At 34.5% G+C, this 12,998-nt stretch overlaps 1 protein-coding gene across 5 annotated transcripts in view; it reads left to right on the top strand.

Annotated features, from left to right (window-relative positions):
* Mgat4c (MGAT4 family member C) overlaps positions 1-12,998 on the top strand; it is a 497,836-nt gene that overhangs the window by 406,939 nt on the left and 77,899 nt on the right. For 2 of the 5 annotated variants that reach the window (XM_041674793.1, XM_041674786.1), the window contains exon 2: positions 1,020-1,127. The exons of the other annotated variants lie outside the window; for them this stretch is intronic. The gene's annotated coding sequence lies outside the window, so the exon portion shown is untranslated. The remainder of the gene's footprint in view (positions 1-1,019; positions 1,128-12,998) is intronic. 5 annotated transcript variants of the gene reach the window in all.

Below are 12,998 nucleotides of genomic sequence, written 5' to 3'. Positions count from 1 at the left end.
TAAGCATGAAATTCTTCTGAGTTGAAACCTCTGCCCTCCTACTAAACTCTACATATGGCTTCATGCTCCTGTAACCCCTGATGTGGGAGTCAGAGTCAGTTAATAGGAACTTGATGACCCACCAGTGTAGCTAAAATCGCTACCTTCTAGTTCAGTGAGAGACCCTCTCTTCAGATAGCAATGGGAAGGACTATGGAAGGGGACATATGACAAAGGTTCCACATTCTTGTACATCTCTGTGTCTTTATAATATAATATATAATATATATAATATAGAACTTAAGATTGATATATGCCAACATCTGCATGATATTTAAATGTCATTAAATCAAGGAGAATACAAGCATTTTGACGGAGCCAGAATCTGATCAGTTTTATAGTAAAAACATAAATCAAAGCATTATGTTGTTATCTAACAGTCTTTAAACATGTGAAGCAAAGGACACCTTCAGGGGTAAGGAAGTTTCCTTTCCAAAGTTCTGCTGAAATACTCCATTGTAGAGTAGCCTGCTATTAGATCTCTGCCTGTGACAAATGGCTCTCAGCCACTGTCTCGCCACTGTCTATCTCCCCAACCTTGGACATCAGCATTCTTCTATGAATGCATTAGTCATTCATGAATAATGACATAAAAGCTTAGCAATGCTCCAGACAGAGAGCCTTCTATTATACTTTCCCAACAGCCATTAATATCTATAACACTCAGCAGTTTTCTAATTTTCTTTTCTAAAGGACGAGCTATAACTGTGTGTCAGAGTAGCATGAGGTCCAAAACTACTACCGGTTTCATTAGTGAATGTGAGAAAAGAAAATAAGTGGGAAAAAAAGGGCTGTACCACTATTAGGCACAAGAAACTGTGGCTTAAAAATAGAAGACAGGGAAGTGATCGTTGGATCTGAAGTACAAAGTACAACAGAATGCATGTCATTTTATAAAACCATTTGTTTGTTGTTATAAATATCTTAGATAATAAAGAATTTCTATGCTAGGTAATAATACTGGCTTCCTTTGCTTCCAGAAGGGACAGTATCAAGTTGATCTCCTGCTTGCTATGAACTCTCAGTAAATTGACAAGTTCGATCAATGGTTTAGAAGACAAAGCAAGTAGAAACATCTCCATTTACAAGTAAGGAGACTATAAGTATTTTCAAAGATGAAATGGTTTACATGAAGGCTAACTAATTCTCTGGGGAAGGTAATTTCTCCCGCTCTCATCATTCTCTCATTCCCTTTGTTTTTTGTGTAAGCTGTGGGCCCATGAGCTTTCCCTTTTCATGTTAGCTTCTCCATCAGTACATCATTGTTTAAGGCTTATTTAAACAGCCTCGTTGATGCAGTTTCGTGGGCATATCCTCTATGGTATTTCCAGGAGGTACAAACTAACACCATCTTGACTATGCCTCTGGATCCTCGCAGTGTTTCTTTCTTCTTCTGCAGTGATCCCTGAGACTTAGGTGCAGGAATCATGTTATAGGAAACAGAAAGAAGACTGTCATTTGGACTTTGGTCAGAATTTGTTGCTATTTTATTCTTTTTATTAGTTAAAGTACAGCGGCCAAGCCAAAGATTATGGAGTTTTTTAAAGAGAAAAGGAGAAAAAAAAAAACATGCTTGGTATCATGAGCTTCATGGTCAAAGTTACTTTCTAAGTTCATAAAAGGAAAAAGAATATTTCATTTGAGGTTTTGAAAAATGGAACTCACTGATATAAAAGGTTAAAAGTAAATAATGGAACAGGAATGGTTACACTGGGTTAGGAAAACAGAGCATAGATAGAGGAGGAATACAGAAATGCATAATAACACTAAAATCGCCTAAAAAAGATATACAGATACTTACTGCCCTAGAAGCGTAGAACCTTGCTAACAAGAAATAAATAAGAATAAAAGAGATTGATATGTGGTGACCAGTGTGTGTTGTACAGGAAACCAAGAAAAAGTAAGTTTTGCAGAGAATGTTTGAGTGCCTCCCCGAATGAGAACTGGCTTCCAACTTACCCATGCACTGATGATGTGGGATGCAGTTGTTTCCCTAAAGGAACCTTAGCAGTCATATTGTCAACATGCTTTAATATCAAAGATGTGACTACCCAGCAACTTTTCTAACGTGCTCTTATTTCTTTTGAATTTCGGGCTGGCCTGAATTTTCTATGTTGACAAAATTACATTAAAAATAATGTAATATTGTCTTCTTCTTACTTGAGTTTCTTGTTCCGTAGACCATAGAACATATTTTCCATTGTTTTTAAAGAACTATAAAACTTTGCCTGATACATGAAAGCTTTAGCACTTTTGTAATGTTGATGGTCCTGTTATTAAAGCACATACACACACAGTAAGAGAATCATGGTGTCTTCAATAATTCCTACGATGTATTGCTGATTTTACTATTCCACCCAGCGGCAAGCATCCGCTCCAAGATTAATTGGAAGCCTAATGAAACCACTGTGAGCAACTGGATCATCTGCAGTGTTGATATTTCCGTAGCATAATGTTTACTTTCTCCATTTATATAATTAACTTTGATGAAACGCCTTGTGCAGTAATGCGGAGATGTTATAGATTAATTACTCATTTAATAGCCAGGATGAAATGTGTCATGTAAATTTTAAATACACCAATTAGGACTTTTTGCTTTGCTTCACTTACAATAAAATTGTAAGCTAGGAGTGATCACATAAGATAGTACAAACTATTGAATACATAATAGCAAGAACATAATTTCAGTAGGGTTAGTAGATTTTGATTAGCCAGGATTTTGAACAGAAGAAACAAAGAGTGAATATATTTCAACAGTGAAATGTGGTATTATTTTTGCATAAAAGCATTTTTTTATATTTTTAGTAATGATAATATAAATTATGAAAACTTTACATTCTGCAATAATTTCACAACTGTGAGTTCCTAAATTTTCAAAATAAGTGCAAACTATTTTTAAAAAAATTTAAAAAAAAATGTCGCTGATTTTCTGGCAAAGGCATACTACCCCATAATTTTAAAACCAAAGACAGCATTGAGTCTTAAGTGTATTGGTTTTTTTGTACAGGTTCAAAAAATTTAAGTCAGGAAAAACCAAAACTCAGAAAATTACTACATAATTCATATGTGCATTTTCTTTGCTTTTAACAAAATACAATTTAAAAAAATTGAAATGAACAACTTATATAAACTTGGGCAAGGCATCCACTTCAACAACCTAGACAAATCAGTCATGCGTTCATCAGACTTAAATACAGCTTGCTTTTATTCAAAGCTTTTCTCTTATTGTAAGCACAAATTATTGTCTTTTGCCACTTTGTTTTAAAAATTAGCATATGTTTACTTGTAAACTTAAGATTCTTGAAGTTGAGCTCTTTCGCTGCATTTTGCACTATAACATAAATGTATTTCAGTTGAACTCTTCACTGTATGTGAAAAATGTGAAGCAGATAATGGTATTATTGCTATCATGAAATTATTGTAACAGTGCCTGTGACATTTCCCTAAACTCTGGTTTGTGCCTTTCCAACTTTTTATTTAAAACAATTCTTAATATGAATGGAAATTTGCCATATATCTAAGATAATAGCATTTAGAGAAATTCCTAAAAGAGTATAGTAATACATGTCATTAAATAAATTATACCTAAAAATTTATCTTTAATAAGAATACTCTAAGTCTGTGAATAGGTCTTCTCTTTGAGGTTTCTGGGTTCCATCTTTCTTAAGCACTGTGGATACAAAGGAGAGGGAAGAAAAGCTTCAGACCCACTTTATTGAATAGGAGTCCTACTGAAAGTGGAATTTTCCTTTAATATGCTATATCTCCTTTGCCTACCAATTCTGTTCCTGTCTCTTAAACGGTAAAACTGTGTAGCTTCATTGAGTAAATTTGATCTTCTTGAATTCTATTAAAGGAGCTTATTTCATAATCACCTCATTTTGCAGTGAATAGCAGAAAATGAGTTCAGTTTCAACACTAAAAATTGTCTTTTCTATTCATAACAGACAACCGTTTTAGAATGGTATATTAACATTTTATATCTATATAAGTTCTTATGAAAATGTACAAGTGTTCCCAAAGGCATCTAACAGGATTATATTGCTTCCTAGTTATTTACTGTTTTAGTAACTTTGCCAGTATGAAGAGAATATATTTATTTAGTATGCTTTCCTTTTAGTCCATGTACGTTTTCATGCTATTCTTTGCTTTTCCTCAAACTACGTGTAATCTATCCTTTCAATATTGAAGTATAGAGATTTATCTGATTTAAAACTATAAAACTTTGTTTTATAAATATTCATATGGAAAGGTCTGAACTTGGCATTCAACTTTAACAATGGCTCAGCGAGCACACTGATGTTGGCACAGTAACTGTGCACATCACTACAAGGAGACTCCTGTCTTTTATATGTTCCTGTTAGCAAGCTAACCTTAGTATAACCCCATTCCAATAGCACTGTGAAGTCCAAGATAAAGAAAGGCTGGGAATTGGGGGATGCACAGAATCGATGAGTAATTTCTCCTCAATAGATACTTCCCAATAGCCTGTGACATGCAGTCCCCTGTGTCTAGAGTATGCTTTTCTTGCCTGTTATACTTTTCTCATCTTGTTCTTTACAAAGTCTTAAGATTAGTACTAGACATTCCTAATTCCTGGAGCCAAAGATACTGATTTTTTTTTTGTTCATTATCCCAAACACAACTTAATCCAGTTTTAAAAGACTTGCCATGATACAGAACTAAAGTATAGAAATCAGGTGCGTCCTTTTAGGAAATGACTAGTAATACTTAAAAGGGGGGAGGGAGAGGGAAATCGGAGGAGGTGGAAATTTTTAATAAATAAGTAAATTTTAAAAAAAATACTTAAGGAGTCTTTGCCTACATTGTGTCTGTTATGACTGCTTCTTCTTGTTGCTACAGTTTATTCCTTTGCAATCCTTTGTCTTATATTGCAAGATTGCCAGTTTTGCTCCTGTTCAGTTCATTGTTGTTTTTTGATAACACAATATCTTCCCTCATTCTTTTATGGTCCAATGTTTATTATTTCCTTCTTCGTCCAGTTTTTACTTGGGGTTTTTCTTAATTTTTTATTTTTAATAATTATTTATTTATTTTATCTTTTTTTTAAATTATTTGATTTTTTTTAAAAAATACCAATCCAAATTCCCACTCCCTCCCCGCACTGTCTCATCACACCCCCATCTAATCCTAAGAGAGGGTAAGGCACATTGCTTTGAGGAAGGTTCAAGTCTCTCCCTACTACATCTAGGCTGAGCAAGGTATATATCCAAAGAGAATATATGATCCCAAAAGCCAGTACATGCAGTAGAGTATGGTGTAAATGATTGTTGGAATACTTTAGTCTACACTAGATAATCCTGGTGCCACTGTCAGTGGCCCCTCAGTCTGCTGCAGCTATACACCTGTCAACCACACCCAGAGGGACTAGTTTGTTTATCTTAAATCTGTCTTTTTCCAATATAGGTCTGAGGTGGTTTAAATGAAAATGGGCCTCATACATTTACATGTTTGAATCCTTTGTCTCCATTCAGTGGTTTGGGTAGTACTAGGAGGTATAGCCTTTTTGGAAATAGTGTGTCACTGTAGGTGGGCTTTCTGATGTAAAAACTGCACAACATAACCAGTTAGCTCTCTCTTCATCCTACTTGCCCATAAGGATGCTGATTCTAAACTCCTGCTTCACAATCATGCTTGTTTGGCCATGCTTGTCTGGCTACAATGATGCCAATGTGGACAAACACTGGAACTCTGAACACAAAGTTAAATTCTTTGTTATATGCTATATTGTTTATGGTGTTTTGTCACAGCAGTAGAAAAGCAACTAAAACAAAGCCCTTCTAAAGCAGCATCTTAGTTTTGTTGTTGATGTTTTGTTACTTCTGATAAACTTTGCTGTAGTTGCTTTCATTTTCATTGCTGAAATTTTCTAAAATTTGACATTTCATGCATTCATTACTGAGAAGAAAGTTTAGCATTCATTTATTTGTATAATTTCCAATGTTCCCCTTTTATTGAGTTTTAGTTTTATGCTAGTATAGTCAGAGAAATGCCTGATGTAACTCTAGGTTTACAGAATTTCTGGAGATTGTTCTGGTGAATTAACATTATATAACCTATACCTATAAAATGTGCCTATGTCTATAGGTACTGTGCAGTTATTTACTGAAATACTGTGTAACTGATTGTTGGGATCCTTTAATCTCAAACAGAATTTAACAGTGAGGCTTCATTACTAAAGTTATTAATGTTTTATTTGTGTATTAAAAATGACTTGTTGAAATCCTCAAACAGTGTTTTATCACAGTTTACATATTCTTTTACATCTAGCCATGTTTTCTATATATAACTGGGTGCTCCAGAACTGGGTCCATATATATTTCAATTATTTCTTATTGAATTTAACCTTTATGGTTCAATGTCAACTTCTTTATTTCTCCTTTTAAAAATCGATTTTTTCATATCTAATTTATGTAAATATACAGATACCTTTGTTTGATTTTGATTTCTGCTTCTATAGAATATCATTTTTCATCCCTCCAGATCTGCTTGCATCTTTCTTGGGTTTGAGTTTCTGTTAGGTGGTAAATTATATTAGTTACTTTTGTGTTATTTTCAGCAAAGTACAACAGCAAATTAAGAGCAGGAATTATTCTCTCCTATTCCTATTTTGGAGATCTTCCTATAGAATCCTCAGAAGGACTATGAAGAAGAAAAATGTTTTGTCATCATGGCAGTCGGGAACAAAGAAAGAGGGACAGAACAGAGTAAAATACTACTAGGGGAGAGTTCAGTGGTTGAAGCACTTGCTGTACATGTGAACACCCGAGTTCATAACCCCAGTCCAGCATGCAGCAAGAGGATGCTGTCTGTCTAAAATCCAAGCACTATGGAACTAAAGGCAGGTATTCATAAGAAAGCCAGAAACAGTGAGCTCCACAGTTCCACATTCAGCAAGAGATGAAGTAGAACCATTAAGGAACGTACTCCACATAAACCTTAGTGCTCCACATGAACACAAACACGCACATGCACACATACACACACAGAGAAAGTTTATCACGTCACACACATAAAAAAAAGAAGAGAGGAAGACAGAGTAGAGGGGTAGAAAAAGATGGGAGCATGCATGACATGTCTTAAATGACTCGAATCTGCCTCTTACATTTTACAGTTTCCCAATAATAACATCCTTGTGTGCATTCAACCAACAGATTAATCCATGATTACTCAGAGATCTGATGGTCTAGTTGTGTCAGAGAATGCATTCATACACCCACCCACATTAGCTTCTTAATCTATCCCATGTAACAATTATTGTTAACCTTCACAAAAACAACTGGGTATAGGTTCTCCTTCCCCTTATTCAACCATTCTGCATCTTTTACTTTGGGAAACTCATATGTTCCATTCATCGATATTACTGATAAAGATGTACTCTTGTCTTTCTGTCCTTTTTCACCTTTGTATTTGGATGGGTTTCATGTTAGCAGATTTAACTTTCTCTGCTGTATCTGCTTTACTGTTCTTCAGCAATTTTTTCTCCTATTTTTATACTACTTATCCCTTCAGTCCTAGTATAGAAGTCAAAGAAAATTGCTTTTAAAAAACTATTGTACCTGTCTAATCTTACATTCTACATTTGGATATAAATCTCCCAAACATGTTCCTACATATGTTAATTCCAATATATATTAAGAAAATCACACATTTTATTTCAGTACAAAGTTATTTTGTTTTTCTTTAACTAACGCCATGCTTTCTTATACAATGTTAATTCATGAAGTGATCTATTTGCTTGCCTGGAAATTATCAGGTCTGTTGTAGGGTATTTTTGACTAAAATAAAACTGTTATTGTGAGAAACAAAGCCAGAAATGTCACTGTAGAGTACATAGTCACAGGAAAATTAGTTCAAAATAAAGCATGAAGTTATTTCTCTAGAGATGGTTCAGTGGATAAGAGCACTGCCTGCTCTTCCAAAGGTCCTTAGTTCAATTCTCAGCAACCACATGGTGGCTCACAGCCATCTGTAATGTCATCTGGTGCCCTCTTGAGAAAGAGACCAGGTCAGTTGTCCTCATCAGCTTAGATCATTAAACCTAATACGGACAAGTTCAACAGAACCACCATATACAGGCTTTCCAAGCATGCTTCAGCATCGCCAGGGCATAAATTTCATTTCAAATTTTAGAAGGTTTAACCATCCTATTATCTTGTAATTTCTAAACCTGTTCCCCAGTATGCTTGCATGGGCTAAACAAGTCAACACATGAGTTTTATATAGGAAGACTTGGCAATAGTGTGCCCATTCCCTGCACACTTCTGCTCCCATCAATAGACTCCAAAGTCTGACTTTCCATTTAGCTTTTCTAGATTTGGCAAGAGATAAAGATCGTTTAGGTCAGTAGTGACCCTAATACAGTTCTTTAATACAGTTCTACATCTTGCGGTGACACCCAACCATAGAATTATTTCATTTGCCTCTGTTATAAATGATAAAGAAATATTCATGTTTTCTGATAGTTTGGGGTGACCACTATGAAAGGTTGCATCTCACAGGTTGAGAACAACAGTTTTAGGTATTTCTTTTAAGTTCTCCTGAAGTGAAAGGATTTCTATATGTCAGCTTACTTGGATGAATATTATACCATATCTCCTAAAGTCTTGGTGTCAATCTATAAAAATTCACAAACCCCCAAAGCATACAGTTACCATTGTCTCTATGTGCTCCTTTTAACACATCTAACAGAGAATCCAGGGCACCTTTCTTCATGGAAACCTCTTGCCAATCTGTTCATGTGCTTTGATAGAGACCTAAATAAATGGAGACCTTGGACACCATCAGTGGGGTCCATTTAACTGTCTGAATAGTGAAGATTACAGTTCTAGTATCTTAAAATGAGGGCTTGTTTCTATAACTATTTGAGACAGTATATCTCCTTTTCAGGGTTCCATAACATTTACAGCAAAATTCTGCTGGGCAAAGATTCAGAATTAATCTTAAGGAACCTGACAACAGTGTCAGATATTACATTTTAGGGAGGAAACATTACAAAGCTCTATGGCATAAAGGTAAAATAGTCTTTATTCCACAGAGACCTTTAGAGAAGACACGTAAAAAGCAATTTAAAAATTGTCAAAAATTTTATGCCATAGGGAAAAATTAACTATATTAAATATTTATTTATGTTTCTATGAGAGCTCCTATATTTCTAATAAAATTAGTCTAGGGATTCTACTATGTTCGTGATATCTACTTTCATGGATGATTTCTGCAACCAGAACCAACCTGTCTTGAATTTCAAGTATTAATAAAACTGCCATGTTACTCTGGGTATATAATAACTAAAATAAAATTTCATTTATTAAATGAAGCAGGGAAAGGCTATCTCATAACATTTAGCAGGTATTAACTAGAGATAATCTCACATAATAAACCTCTCTTGGCGTTCTTAGTAAATTCTTTATTGCTAATAGCATTCTCAGAAAAGATATTTCTCTAGTGGTAACAGAAAATACAAATTTACATAGTAACCATTTACTAGGATCTATTTTATATTCTGTATGCTAGTCACGTGTATTTACATGATACAGATTACAGCAGAAACAAGAAAGGAAGATTTAGTTTGCTCATGGCTTCACAGAACTTGGTCTCATGTTGCAAATACTGTTTGTCTTGTGATGGTCAAGAAACAGAGAGGAAAAAGAAGCCATACTAGCAGGATGCTTTTTTATTAGCCTTTCCCTTTAGCTGTCTTAGACAACTAGACAGTGCTGACCATAAACTGTAAAGGAAATCCCTCCTCAAGTACTATTCCACATGCCAATTATCTCTGAAGACAACCACACTAACATCCCCAGAAATGTCTTTTCCCCGATGTCCTATGCATTTCTCGAGTCAATTAACCAAGCTTAACTATCACATTGCAATTAGAAATTGAATTTTGAATGATATTGTCTTAGCCAGTATTCTATTGCCGTGAAGAAACACCATGACCATGGCAACTCTTTTAAAAGCAAGCTTTTTTGAATTGGCACTGCTTTACAATGTCAGAGGTTTAATCTCTATTATCATGGGGTCACAGTGGCATGCAGACATACATTGTGTTGGAGAGTAGCTAAGAGTTTTTCTACATCCAGATTCTAAGGGAGCAGGAAAAAAAGAGCCACTGGGCCTGACTTGTTTTTTTTTTTTTTTTTAAACCTCAACGCCCCACCTCCTGTGGCTCATTTCCTCCAAGACCACAAATCTTAATCCTTTAATGCCTCCCTGGTGACCAAACATTCAAATATATAAGCCTATGGGAGCCAATCTCATTCAAAACAACATAATATTGATGATTCTTATGAACTGAAAGCTTTTCTTAAAATACTTGGATCAATATATTCTTAGTATCAAATATTTATAATATATAGACTCATGAGCCTCTAAGTACTGTAAATATTATTTCTGCAAAGATGTCTTTAACTAATACAGTCTTAATACTGTATCATAGATTTCACTGAAATATAGCTTTCATGGAGTCTTTACATTGTCTAACTTGTTTGTTTTACATTTCCCATAAGGGAATGCACTCTAGTGTTCAGACAATTCTCATTGAAGAGAAAGTAGATCTACTTTTACATAACTTCTACACTCTGGCATCTTCTGATGAATCTACCTCCTTAGTCTCTTGTCCTGCACTTCAAAGTGTTTAGAAAAGTCGAAATGATCAAAGATGCACAGTTCATATTATGCTCCATCTCTACAAATCCACTTGATTATTCTACGATTCTACACACAAAAACATGAAGATCAGGTTCCTCCCTGCATGCTCTAAAATTCTATAAAAAAACTGTCTTCCCACTAACAATTCAACTTTGTTATCTTCTCTTGTTGCTAATGTTTCTAACCACAACATATTTACCAATTTTTGGCATACCAAAAATTTTCCTTTTTCTGAGATAAGTCATCATCTTTATTAGCTCAGATAATGATAATTTTAGAGAAAGTGTTTGCAAAGGTGAAATTCAACTGAAGATTATTCCAGGCATTCCCTAAGCCAACACAGCAACTTCAGAAGTGAGTATGACATAGACATGGAAAAGGGAATACCATTGAATGCTGAGAAACACATACCCACTTACAAGACAAGTAAAGAAAGCACAGAAAAACTCAGTCTTGCTCATGTTAATTTTGAGCATTTATCTTCCATGTGTAAGAAAAGATAAAATATTATTTTGCCCCCTATATTACTATACTCTGCTTTCATGTGCTAATTCTTTCCTCATTTTAATGGAATTTAAATGTTGCATCCTCAGAAAGGCCTTCTTTAAGTATAATAATTAAGGGCTCAAATACATTAACTACTCTCTATGTTTCTCTTTTCTTTAATCCCATGTATTAATGCAAAAGCAATGTTTGTCTTGTTAAACTATTCATAGTATGAATGACAATAAGCTTCTTCAGGCTACAATTTTAAATTTTCTGCTCAGCCAACACTATCACAACATTTTCATCCGACTATATCCAAGCAAATGGTATATTAGAAGTCTGTTGGACACTCTGATTTAGTGACACTTGTTTGCATTCCTGGCATTTATGAGGCTGAGCCTGGAGGAGTGTGAGGAGTTCAAGCCCAGACATGACTACATAGTGAGTTGCAACTCACCTGGGGTGGTACATATGCAGACTGCTTGCGAAGCCTACCCTTTAAAAAGCTAAACTCCTATTCTTGATTTCTACCATTCAATTACTTTGATTTCTGCCTCATCTGAGACTTCACTCCCAGGTGTCTCTGCTTCCTGTCTGTGAACGAAAAGTGATTGTCTGCTTCCTAATTGCTAGTCTACTCCTTGTCCTTTGGATGTGAATTTCCACCACAATAGAGTTTATTGTCTTGGGAAACATAAGCCCAAAGCAATCCAATTTTCTCTAAGTCACTATTGTTATGCTCTATGTATGTATATGTATGGATTATGTAATATGTCACAACTCCATAAGAATTTCTGTGGTTTCTTATTGGATCTAAATATATCAGTTATAATTCATCTTTACCATCTTTGTCTCTTTGTGTCCATCTTAGAGTGACCCCAGTCACTCTGCTTAACTTCCAAATGCTGACCTTGTGTCTTCACATAATACAATTTCAGTACTTTTCAAACACTTTTTGAGGGCAAACTTATTCTTTCTAAATCTTTTGGAGAATTCATCTAATTCATGAATTACATCATAACTACTGCAAACCCAATCATCTCCCCAACCCCCAAGTTTTGATTGTATTTGCTATATTTGGATTTACCTATCATTAACTAGTATTGCTTGTTGCTATTCATCTGCAACAAACAAATAGCATATAATGAAATCATGAAACAAAATCTACTTTGATATTAAATATTCACCTTGATAGGAAAGATTTTATAGATATTTTCTAAATAATTTCTGACTGGTAAATCATCCAGGCTTTCCCACAGAAATGTTAATAAGAAAGTAGATAAAGATCTCACTTTATTGCCCTTTCCCGAGACACCTAATTTTCAATCAGTTTCTATAGGGAAAAAAAAGAACTAAACAAGGACATTAGGTGCATCTGTAGCATTAAATGTAGCTACAAATATACTAAAAGTAAAGGAGAGGGAAGAGAAGAGATTACAAAGCACTATTTAGGGAATATTGAAATGTCATCTACCTTCAAGGTGAAAGAAATTTTAGCTACAAAGTGCTAAATGTTGCCATAAACCTGAAGCTCACTTCAGTAACTATTATCTTTGATTATAAGATTTGCCAAGCATGAATAATATGTACATAATTTGATTTTGAGTGTTCATCTCTTCCATAACTTTTATAGGCTATTTACATGTGAAACATACAAAGTATGGATTTTATTTTGAACATGTGTAATGTGTATATGTTTATTTTGAACATGTATGATGATAGCATGTATATATGTCCAGTTTATATAAAAACATACATACATAAGCATTTGATATTTTACGCAAATACTTTTTGCCTGTAGT

This window comes from Microtus oregoni, unplaced genomic scaffold (assembly GCF_018167655.1).
Source record: "Microtus oregoni isolate MIOR12 unplaced genomic scaffold, Mior012 000001F_ref0000356, whole genome shotgun sequence".
Taxonomy (NCBI): Eukaryota; Metazoa; Chordata; class Mammalia; order Rodentia; family Cricetidae; genus Microtus; species Microtus oregoni.
The sequence above is the reverse complement of the archived record's forward strand: the minus strand, read 5'-3'. Positions and strand labels throughout refer to the sequence as shown.